Raw genomic sequence first — 11986 nt, 5'->3', positions numbered from 1 at the left:
TCATCAGGGACCGGACTTCCTGTCAGCCCCTCCACTGAGTGGCTACACACGTGTGAAACATTTCCACTGTGTATTAACACATGATCTCACCATACGCTTATTTCCATAAGTCTGCCTCCATCTTGGCTGTTGATATTAGCTACACACACTTCAATGTTGCATTTGTCACACCGCTTATAAAACAGTGTTGAATATGGAAATGTTCATGGCCTATTACCAGTCATGTCTGATGCCTGGACTGTTTGAAAGTGTTTATGCATATGGTTCTGTTTGATAGGTTTTAGTGGAATTCTCCTGATGTATTTATCTGGAATGGATAGTAATAGCTAAACAGCTAACCTGATAAAATTTATTTCGAAGACATTTATTTTAATGTGAACTTAAAAGACATACAATCAAAGGTAATCTCTAAAGAAACATTTTGGAGAGAGAGAGAGAGAGAGAGAGAACGAGAGAATGAGGTGGCAGAGTGAGCAGACAGGTCCCAGGCAACATCATCTAAAACAGATGCTCGACTGAAAGGTCAAAAGGTTGATTTCCAATGTGGACATTTAGCCTCAAAGAGACTTCTGCCTCTGTGGCCTTTTGCAGCCAGGCCAGGTCCATTTAGATAAAGATAAATTCAAAAGAACACAGTTGGACCAAGGCAATTCTTCTCAGCTTGAAGAATATAAAGGATGGTTTTCTTAATCGGCTTCCTCCTTGGAATTCATTATTCTGCCAGCAGTGACTAATGAGTGTGCTTGGGGCTTTGAAGCTCACTTTAATCATAGCTCCGAGCACTATTACTAAGCAACAGCAACTTGGGGGTGTCTCAAGAGAAGGTGGATCTGGTATTGTTCAGGAAAAGGTGTCTTCTTCCTCTTGAGAAGTCATGTGTTTATATAACATGCATTATATACTGAACAAAAATATAAACGCATGTAAAGTGTTGGTCCCATGTTTCATGAGCTGAAATAAATGATCCCCAAAAATATTTAATATGCACAAAAAGCTTATTTCTCTCAAATTTTGTGCAGAAATTTGTATACATCCCTGTTAGTGAGCATTTCTTCTTTGCCAAGATAATCCATCCATCTGACAGGTGTGGCATATCAAGAAGCTGATTAAACAGCATGATCATTACACAGGTGCACCGGGTGCTGGGGACAATAAAAGGCCACTCTAAAATGTGCAGTTTTGTCACACAACACAATGGCAAAGATGTCTCGAGTTTTGAGGGAGTGTGCAATTGGCATGCTGACTGCAGGATTGTCCTCCAGAGCTGATGCCAGAGAATTCAATTTACCATAAGCTACCTCTAACGTCGTTTTAGAGAATTTGGCAGTACATCCAACGAGCCTCACAACCGGAGACCAAATGTAACTATGCCAACCAAGGACCTCCACATCTGGCTTCTTCACCTGCGGGATCGTCTGAAACCAGCCACCCGGACAACTGATGAAACTGTGGGTTTCCACAACCGAAGAATTTCTGCAGAAACCGTCTCAGGGAAGCACATCTGTGTGCTCATCGTCCTCACCAGGGTCTTGACCTGACTGCAGTTCGGCATCGTAACCGTGGGCAAATGCTTCAGTGGGCAAATGCTCACCTTTGATGGCCACTGGCACGCTGGAGAAGTGCGCTCTTCACAGATGAATCCCGGTTTCAACTGTACCGGGCAGATGGCAGACATCATGTATGGCATAGTGAGGGCGAACGGTTTGCTGATCTCAATGTTGTGAACAGAGTGCCCCATTGTGGCAGTGGGATTATTGTATAATGAATAAGCTATGGACAACAAACACAATTGCATTTTATCAATGGCTATTTGAATGCACAGAAATACGGTGACAAGATCCTGAGGCCCATTGTCGTACCATTCATCCGCCACCATCGCCTCATGTTTCAGCATGATAATGCACGGCCCCATGACGCAAGGATCTGTACACAATTCTTGGAAGCTGAAAATATCCCAATATCCAGAAACTTTGCACAGCCTTTGAAGAGTGGGACAACATTCCACAGGCCACAATCAACAGCCTGATCAATTCTATGCGAAGGAGATGTGTCACGCTGCATGAGGCAAATGATGGTCACTAGATACTGACTCGTTTTCTGATCCACCCCCTACCTTTTTTTTTTAAGGTATCTGTGACCAACCGATGGATATCTGTATTCCCAGTCATGTGCTTACATATGGAATTGTTTTAAGATGGTCATACTATGGATATTTAAGCTATTTGATTAAATACATTTAGGAGCCCTTTAGGTATCCCAAAAAATACAAATAAATAGCAATGTTGATCAAATATAAATCTTGGCCTTTACTACTATAGCCCATAGAAACACATTGAATAACACATTCGTAAGTGGCACAGTTAAAAGAGCCTATAAAGAAAAAGGTTCCTGGAAGATCTTTCAGGGGTTCTTCAAATTGAAACTGTGGGGGAACCTCTATAACCCTTTAATGGTCCGTCGAATAACCTTTTGACATCCATTGAATTGTGTCAATGTTTTGTTTTAGAAAGAATTTTAAAAAGGGGGAAAGTGCAAAACAACAAAGCCATTTGCACAAATATGAAAATATAGATGGCATCATCATAAAACAATATGAATTTAGGTCATACCTTAAACTGAGATCTTTAAAATGTTCAGTTAAGTGCCTGCACCTGCTGGTTTCTCAAATTCAAACGTTTCAGTTGGGTAGTTAGTTCTTGCAAGAACCCCCCAAGAACTAAGGAGGTTCCTCGATGAACCCCGCCTCCCATAGGGTTCTTGGAAGTACCTTTTGGGGGCATTTGTGTGTGTGTCACAAACACTAAGGTTTTTTAAGTTATCTTTGACCAACAGGTGCATATCTGTATTCCCAGTTGTGAAATCCATAGATTAGGGCCTAATGAATTTACTTCAATTGACTGATTTCCTTATATAAACTGTAACTAAGTAAAATCATTGAAATTGTTCCATGTTGTATTTATATATATTTTTTTGTGTATAGCATTTGTTGTACACAGCACTCATGATATTCAATTAAATGTCCAATAAATGGTATATGACCTGTGCCATGACCTGATTATTCTACGATGTTGCAGTTGCTTATGTAGACTTTCTACTAGCCAAATACATCAAAAATATTTCTCGGAAATGGGTTTTGCTTGAAAAGTGCATCAGTGTTGTCAGGCCAGCAGCAGCAGCAGACAACCCATTGCACATGCACCCCTTGAGTCATCCTGTCAGCTCTGAGGTAATAAGTATTTTTATTATTTCAATTCATAGGATTCATATAATATATCCCCACCGGCAATCTGATTATAAAGTAAAATAAATCATGAGATAAAAACAAATTAATTAATATTACATAGTAAATCTGTTGTACAATACATCATATAGCCTCAGAAATAGTGACAAATGATTGATACACATTCATGGATGTAAAGGTTAAGAGTTGGCTAAGAGTTCAGAAATGTCTGCTGCTGCGTTTTTTTTCATGTGTCCAGAGTGGACACCTTGGCCCTGTGGATTCTGGCCGTGGAGAGCTCCATAAATACAATTTCCTTAAATGTAAGCAGCCATTGTTGCAATGGTAACTGATGAGGTGGAATACACTTTTGTACAATTATTTTCTTAGCAGCTGTGGTTCCTGCCAACCACACTCTCCTTTGGCTTTCTGACAAGTGCAAATCAGTCATCACAAAGCAACAGCACTATTGTATCTAATGGCAGTACTTTTTCCTATAAGTACAGAGATGACATAGTTGACTTTCCCCCAGAATTCAACCACCCCTGGGCATTTCCACAGCACATACTGAAAAGTACTCACATAATGACCATGGACTAATACCATAGTGATGTCTTTTTTGTTGTTGTTAGATAGAGACGCCTCACAAGTCCTCAACTAGCAGCTTCATTAAATAGTACCCGCAAAACACCAGTCTCAACAAGACGTGACTCCGGGATGTTGGCCTTCTAGGCAGAGTTGCAAAGAAAAAGTCATATCTCAGACTGGCCAATAAAAAGAAAAGATTAAGATGGGCAAAAGAACAGACACTGGACAGAGGAACTCTGCCTAGAAGGCCAGCATCCCAGAGTCGCCTCTTCACTGTTGATGTTGAGACTGGTGTTTGCGGGTACTATTTAATGAAGCTGCCAGTTGAGGACTTGTGACTGTTTCTCAAACTAGACACTCTAATGTACTTGTTCACTTGCTCAGTTGTGCACCGGGGCCTCCCACTCCTCTTTCTATTCTGGTTAGCGCCAGTTTGCGCTGTTCTGTGAAGGGAGTAGTACACAGAGTTGTACGAGATCTTCAGTTTCTTGGCAATTTCTCGCCTGGATTAGCCTTAATTTCTCAGAACAAGAATAGACTGACGAGTTTCAGAAGAAAGTTCTTTGTTTCTGGCCATTTTGAGCCTGTAATCGAACCCACAAATGCTGATGCTCCAGATACTTAACTAGTCTAAAGAAGGACAGTTTTATTGCTTCTTTAATCAGCACAACCGTTTTCAGATGTGCTAACATAATTGCAAAAAAGGCTTTTCTAATGATCAACTTGGATTAGCTAACACAACGTGCCATTGGAACACAGGAGTGATAGTTGCTGATAATGGGCCTCTGTACTCCTATACAGATATTCCATAAAAAATCTGCCATTTCCAGCTACAATAGTAATTTACAACATTAACAATGTCTACACTGTATTTCTGATCAATTTGATGTTATTTTAATGGACAAAAAATATGTTTTTCTTTCAAAGACAAGGACATTTCAAAGTGACCCCAAACTTTTGAACGGTAGTGTACATGTGAAAACATTCAGGTGACGTTAACAAGCAATCATCACAGTTTGATCAAATATCCTGTTCTTGCCTCCGAAAAGAGATGGAGGTAGACAGGAGATGGACAGCCTCTGAAAAGAGATGGACGGCCTCTGAGGAGAGATGATGTGTGGCCCACTGACTTGACTAATACATTAGAGGCTAAAGATACAAAATCCACTGAAACCTTGGAACAAAAATAAGACAGTTCACAGTCTCTTATTATTTTCATGCACATAACTCCTCCGGTTTCTGCTCTTGCTTGTTTCCATGGCAATCGAAGACATGTGCCTGTGGATAGGCTTGTGTGTTGCATGTGTCCCTCCTGATCGTTAGCGGGGCGCATGCGAGTCTACAGTATGTGAAAACCACCCAAGAGACAGACTCTTTCCCCATCTCTCTGTGTTGCCATAGTCAGTCAAGCACACGTGTAGCAGTCAGGTGTTAGACAGACGCACTGCAAAACAGAAGATCTGATTCCACACATCTAAAATAACTACTGGGCAGACAACTACTGCATGATAGAAAATGAAACGCGTCTAGTCGGCCTGGCACAATTACTGCATAATCGCGTAAACGACGATTACGGATGAAGACAGTCATGAAAATAAAATAACCGTTTTTTTTGTGTGTGGAATGAACAGCTGACTGAAGACGGAACTCCTGAGCATTGGACTATTTACAAAGTGATGAAACTCTTGCTCATTGCTGACACAAGGTGTTGTAGCAAACAAGTCTTTGGTTGCCTGAGCAACACCCCCCTTTCTGCAGCACATGCAGTCTGGAGCATTTGTTTCTATAACGTGCCCGTGGTCATTTAGCTGACCAATAACCGTCATCCAAAATTACATGACCATCACAGCTCTACGTCTAGACACGGACCTTCCTAAAACCACAACAAGCATTTTATAATAAAATTGTTCTATTAAAGCAGTCTATATTAAATGTATCATTCAGTAAGCTATAGAATGTTGATTACTATCTCCCAGTTACATATCCTCTTTGGTATTCCCTTTGAAAGCAGCAATTTTGTTCTCCATCTGACATGCAATCCAGACAATATAATATTAGCCAAGCCACTCAACATCTGAGCAGTTTATCACTCTTGACATTGGACGCAAAAAAAAATGTTTTAATTTACTTCTGTCATAATCTAAAGAGAAAATCCTTTATATAATTCCAGTCTATTTTGCAGTTCAATACTAACCTCTCGCGGTGGTTATGATTATGATATTGTGCTTTAGAATGTCATGAGGAAAAAGCATAATACAAGTTTCATGTTTAGTTGTTCCCAGTGTTGCCAATGGAGGGCACCAGTGTTCTAGGCATCTTTTGTTCCAAGGGAAAAAATACTGAAGATACAGCAGTAGCTTGGATGAAACAGTGATTTAAGACTACTAAGGATAAATATCTAGCTACTGTGAATTTTTAAGTGAAATATACAAAGATAGTTGCCACCTCAGAATTACCTTGCAAAAGTATTCAGAGCCCTCATATTATTGTGTTACAAAGTGGGATTGAAATTGATGTCATTTTTTTGTCAACAATCTACACAAAATACTCTGTCAAAGTGGAAGCCAAATATGTATTTTAAAAGGATTAATACAAATAAAATATATGTTGTTGCACAAGTATTCAGCTCCCTGTGTTCACCATACATGATAGAAACACCTTTGGCAGCAATTACATCTGTGAGTCTTTTTTGGGTAAGTCTCTTAAGCGCTTTGCACACCTGGATTGTGCAATATTTGCCTATAACTCCTTAAACAATTATTCTAGCTCTGTCAAGATGTTGGGGATCATGGCTAGACAGCCATTTTCAAGTCTTGCCATAGTATTTCAAGCAAATAAGTCAAAACTGTGGCCACTTAAGAACATTCACCGTCTTATTGGTAAGCAACTCCAGTATATATTTGGCCTTGTGTTGTCGGTTATTGTCCTGCTGAAAGGTGAATTCCCCTCCCAGTGTCTGGTGTAAAGCAGACGGAAAAAGGTTTCAGGATTTCGCCTGTGCTTAGCCCTATCCCATTTCTTTTTATCCTGAAAAACTCCCCAGTATTGGCCGATGTCAAGCATACCCATAACATGATACAGCCACCACCATGCTTAAAAATGAGGCAGTTAGTGATGTATTGTATTTGCCCCACACATAGGGCTTTGCAGTATTACTTTCGTGCCTTGTTGCATACAAGATTGTTTTGGAATACTTTTTATATTTGTGTTCTTTTCCCTCTGTCATTTAGTACATTATTGTGGAGTCACTACAATGTTGTTGATCCATCCTCAGTTCTCTCCCATCACAGCCATTAAACTCTGTAGCTGTTTTAAAATCACCAAATGGCTATCTTTGTGCCTGGGTGGTTAAATAAGTCACCGACAGCATAATTATTAACTTGCTTAAAGATATATTCAATGTCTGATTTGTTATTGTCACCCATCTACCAATCACTACCGATCATGACCATTAGAAAGCAAATTACGGACTCCTCTTTGAATCTGCGTATTCCTCCAGGGCTTAGCTGTCCTGGATCTGCACAGCTCTGCGAGGGCCTGGGATCGGGAGAGACACTTAAGTGTTTTAGTACTATATCTCTTGACACAATGATGAAAATAATCATGGCCTCTAAACCTTCAAGCTGCATACTGGATCCTATTCCTACTAAACTGCTGAAGGAGCTGCTTCCTGTGCTTGGCCCTCCTATGTTGAACATAATAAACAGCTCTCTATCCACCGGATGTGTACCAAACTCACTAAAACGTGGCACGTGATAAGCCTCTCTTGAAAAAGCCAAACTTGACACCGGAAAATATAAAAAACTATCGCCTAATCGATCTTCCATTCCTCTCAAAGATTAGAAAAAGCTGTTGCGCAGCAAACTCACTGCCTTTCTGAAACGAAATAATGTATACGAAATGCTTCAGTCTGGTTTTAGACCCCATCATAGCACTGAGACTGCACTTGTGAAGGTGGTAAATGACCTTTTAATGGACGTCAGACCGAGGCTCTGCTCTGTCCTCGTGCTACTAGACATTAGTGCTGCTTTGACACCATCGATCACCACATTCTTTGGAAGACTGAAACCCAAATTGGTCTAACACGGACAAGTCTCTGGCCTGGTTTAGATCTTACCTGTCGGAAAGATATCAGTTTGTCTCTGTGAATGGTCTGTCCTCTGACAATACAACTGTAATTTCGGTGTTTCCTCAAGGTTCCGTTTTTAGGACACTATTGTTTTTCACTATATTATTTTACCTCTTGGGATGTTATTCGAAAACATAATGTTAACTTTCACTGCTATGCGGATGAACACAGCCTGTACATTCAATGAAACATGGTGAAGCCCAAAATTGCCCTCGCTAAAGCCTGTTTTCAGACTAAGGAAGTGGATGGCTGAAAACTTTCTACTTTAAACTCGGACAAACAGAGATCTTGTTCTAGGGTCCCAAGAAACAAAGAGATCTTCTGTTAAATCTGACAATTCATCTTGATTTGTAAAGTCGTCTCAAATAAAACTGTGAAGGACCTCGGCGTTACCTTGACCCTGATCTCTCTTTTGACGAACATATCAAGAACGTTTCAAGAGCTTTTTTCCATTACGTAACTTGCTAAAATCACAGAAATTTTCTGTCCAAAAATTGATGCAGAAAAATTAATCCATGCATTTGTTATTTTAGGTTAGACTACTGCAATGCTCTATCTTTCCGGCTACCCGGATAAAGCACTAAATAAACTTCAGTTAGTGCTAAATACGGCTGCTAGAACCTGACTAGAACCAAGAAATTTGATCATAATTACTCCAGTGCTAGCTTCCCTACACTGGCTTCCTGTTAAGCAAGGGCTGATTTCAAGGTTTAACTGTTAACCTATAAAGCGTTACATGGGCTTGCTCTACCTATCTTCCGAGTTGGTCCTGCCGCATACCAATACGTACGCTACGCGTCACAAGACGCAGGCTCCTAATTGTCCCTAGAATTTCTAAGCAAACAGCGGGAAGGCAGGGCTTTCTCCTATAGATCTTCATTTTATGGAACAGTCTGCCTACCCATGTGAGAGCACGACTCGGTCCTCAACCTTTAATGTCTTTACTGAAGACTATCTCTTCAGTAGGTCATATGATTGAGTGTATGCCGGCCCAGGAAGTGTGAAGGTGAACGGAAAGGCTCTGGAGCAACGAACCGCCCTTGCTGTCTCTGCCAGGCCGGTTCCCCTCTCTCCACTGGGATTTCTGCTCTCTAACCCTGTTACAGGGCTGAGTCACTGGCTTGCTGGTGCTCTTTCATGCCGTCCCTAGGAGGGGTGCGTCACTTGAGTGTTTGAGTTACTGACCGTGATCTTCCTGTCGGGTTGGGCCCCCCTTGGTTTGTGCTGTGGTGGAGACCTTGTGGGCTATACTCGGCCTTGTCTCAGGATTGTAAGTTGGTGGTTGAGGATTACCCTCTAGTGGTGCGGGGGCTGTGCTTTGGCAAAGTGGGTGGGGTTATATCCTTCCTATTTGGCCCTGTCCGGGGGTTTCTTCGGATGGGGCCACAGTGTCTCCTGACCGCTCCTGTCTCAGCCTCCAGTATTTATGCTGCAGTAGTTTGTGTCGGGGGCTGGGGTCAGTTGGTTACCTGGAGTACTTCTCCTGTCTTATTCAGTGGTCCTGTGTGAATTTTAAGTATGCTCCTCTCTAATTCTCCTCGTTCTCTCTTTCTCTCTGAGAACCTGAGCCCTAGGACCATACGTCAGGACTACCGGGCATGATGAACCTTGCTGTCCCCAGTCGCGCTGGCCTTGCTGCTATTCCAGTTTCAACTGTTCTGCCTGTGGTTACGGACCCTACCTGTCCCAGACCTGCTGTTTCAACTCTTAATGATCGCGCTATGAAAGCCACTGAGATTTATTCCTGATTATTATTTGACCATGCTGTCATTTATGAACATTTTGAAAAATCTTGGCTTTCTCTAATTTTCTCCTTCTCTCTTCTTTCTCTCGGAGGCCCTGAGCCCTAGGACCATACGTCGGGACTACCGGCCGTGGTGACTCCTTGCTGTCCCCAGTCCGCCTGGCTTGCTGCTATCCAGTTTCAACTGTTCTGCTGCGGTTATGAACCCCTACCTGTCCAGACCTGCTGTTTTCAACTCTTAATGATCGGCTATGAAAAGCCAACTGAGATTTATTCCTGATTATTATTTGACCATGCTTGTCATTTATGGAATTTTGAATCTTGGCTCTCTCTAATTTTCTCCTTCTCTCTTTCTTTCTCTCGGAGGACCTGGGCCCTAGGACCATGCGTCGGGACTGCCGCCCGTGGTGACTCCTTGCTGTCCCCAGTCCGCCTGGCCTTGCTGCTATTCCAGTTTCAGCTGTTTCTGCCTGCGGTTATGAAACCGCTACTGTCCAGACCTGTTGTTTTTCAACTCTTGATGATCGGCTATGAAAGCCAACTGAAAATTATTCATGATTATTATTTGACCATGCTTGTCACTTATGAACATTTTTGAACATCTTGGCATAGTTTGTTTAATCTCCACCCGCACAGCAGTAAAGACTGGCCACCCCTCATAGCCTGGTTCCTCTCTAGGTTTCTTCCTAGGTTTTGGCCTTTCTAGGGAGTTTTTCCTAGCCACCGTGCTTCTACACCTGCATTACTAGCTGTTTGGGGTTTTAGGCTGGGTGTCTGTACAGCACTTCGAGATATTAGCTGATGTACGAAGGGCTATATAAAATAAAATTGATTGATTGATTGATTGACTGCCATTTTTTCTGAGGCTTTCGAAAAGCTCCCTGGTCTTTGTAATTTAATCTGTGCTTGAAATTCAATACCTGACTGAGGGACCTTACAGATGTATTTATGTGGGACAGAGGAAGGATAAATCATTAAAAAAATCATGTCAATCCCTTTGTAACTTATGTGATTTGTTAAGGCAAATTTTACTCCTGAACTAATTTAGGCTTGCCAAAAACAAAAGGGGCTGAATACGTATGCAACGACTATATAGATATATATACACTTTTTTGTATTTTTTTATTTTAAATTATCTATAAAACATGACATTACAGAATATTGTGTGTATATTGTTGACAAAAAATTACCATTAAATCCATTTTAATCCCACTTTGCGACAATAAAATGTGAACAAATCCAAAGGGGCTGAACACTTTTGGAAGGCACTGTAAGCCCAAAAGAAACAAACTGATGGAATTTACCACCAATAATTTAAAATAACAGGACCATTTACAACTCTACCACATACAGTATTTCATCATTAATTAATTTTTCCCCCCTAGATTTTTGGTCAGTCATTGGCCGTGTCTGAGAACATCAAATCTGCATTGTGGGGAAATTGTGACTGACTGATCTACAAATATACTGAACAAAAATATAAACGCAACATAGAACAATTTCAAAGACTGAGTTACAGTTCATAAGAAAATCAGTCAATTGAAATAAATTCATTAGGCCCTAATCTATGGATTTCACATGACTGACAATACAGATACCTTACAAAAAAGCTAGGCGCATGGATCAGAAAAACAGTACGACACATCTCCTTCGCATAGAGTTGATCAGGCTGTTGATTGCGGCCTGTGGAATGTTGTCCCACTCCTCGCCAAAGGCTGTGCGAAGTAGCTGGATATTGGCAGGCACTGGAACATGCGGTCATACACATTGATCCAGAGCATCCCAAACATGCTCAATGGGTGACATGTCTGGTGAGTATGCAGGCCATTGAAGAATTTGGACATTTTCAGCTTCCAGGAATTGTGTACAGATCCTTGGGACATGAGGCTCTGCATTGTCATGCTGAAACATGAGGTGATGGCTGCAGATGAATGGCTCGGCAATGGKCCTCAGGATCTCACCACGGTATCTCTGTGCATTCAAATAGCCATCGATAAAATGCAATTGTGTTCGTTGTCCATAGCTTATGCCTGCCCATACCACAACCCCACCACGGGGCACTCTGTTCACAGCGGTGACATCAGCAAACCGCTCTCGCACACGTGGTCTCCGGTTGAGGCCGGTTGGACATACTACCATATTCTCTAAAACTAAGTTGGAGGTGGCTTATGGTAGAGAAATGAACATTCAATACTTTGGCAACAGCTCTGGTGGACATTCCTGCAGTCAGCATGCCACTTGCATGCTCCCTAAACTTGAGACATCTGTGGCATTGTTTTGTGACAAAATATTTGAGTGGCCTTTT

The sequence above is a fragment of the Salvelinus sp. IW2-2015 genome, linkage group LG14 (genome assembly GCF_002910315.2).
Source record: "Salvelinus sp. IW2-2015 linkage group LG14, ASM291031v2, whole genome shotgun sequence".
NCBI lineage: Eukaryota > Metazoa > Chordata > Actinopteri > Salmoniformes > Salmonidae > Salvelinus > Salvelinus sp. IW2-2015.
This window is presented reverse-complemented; position numbering follows the sequence as displayed.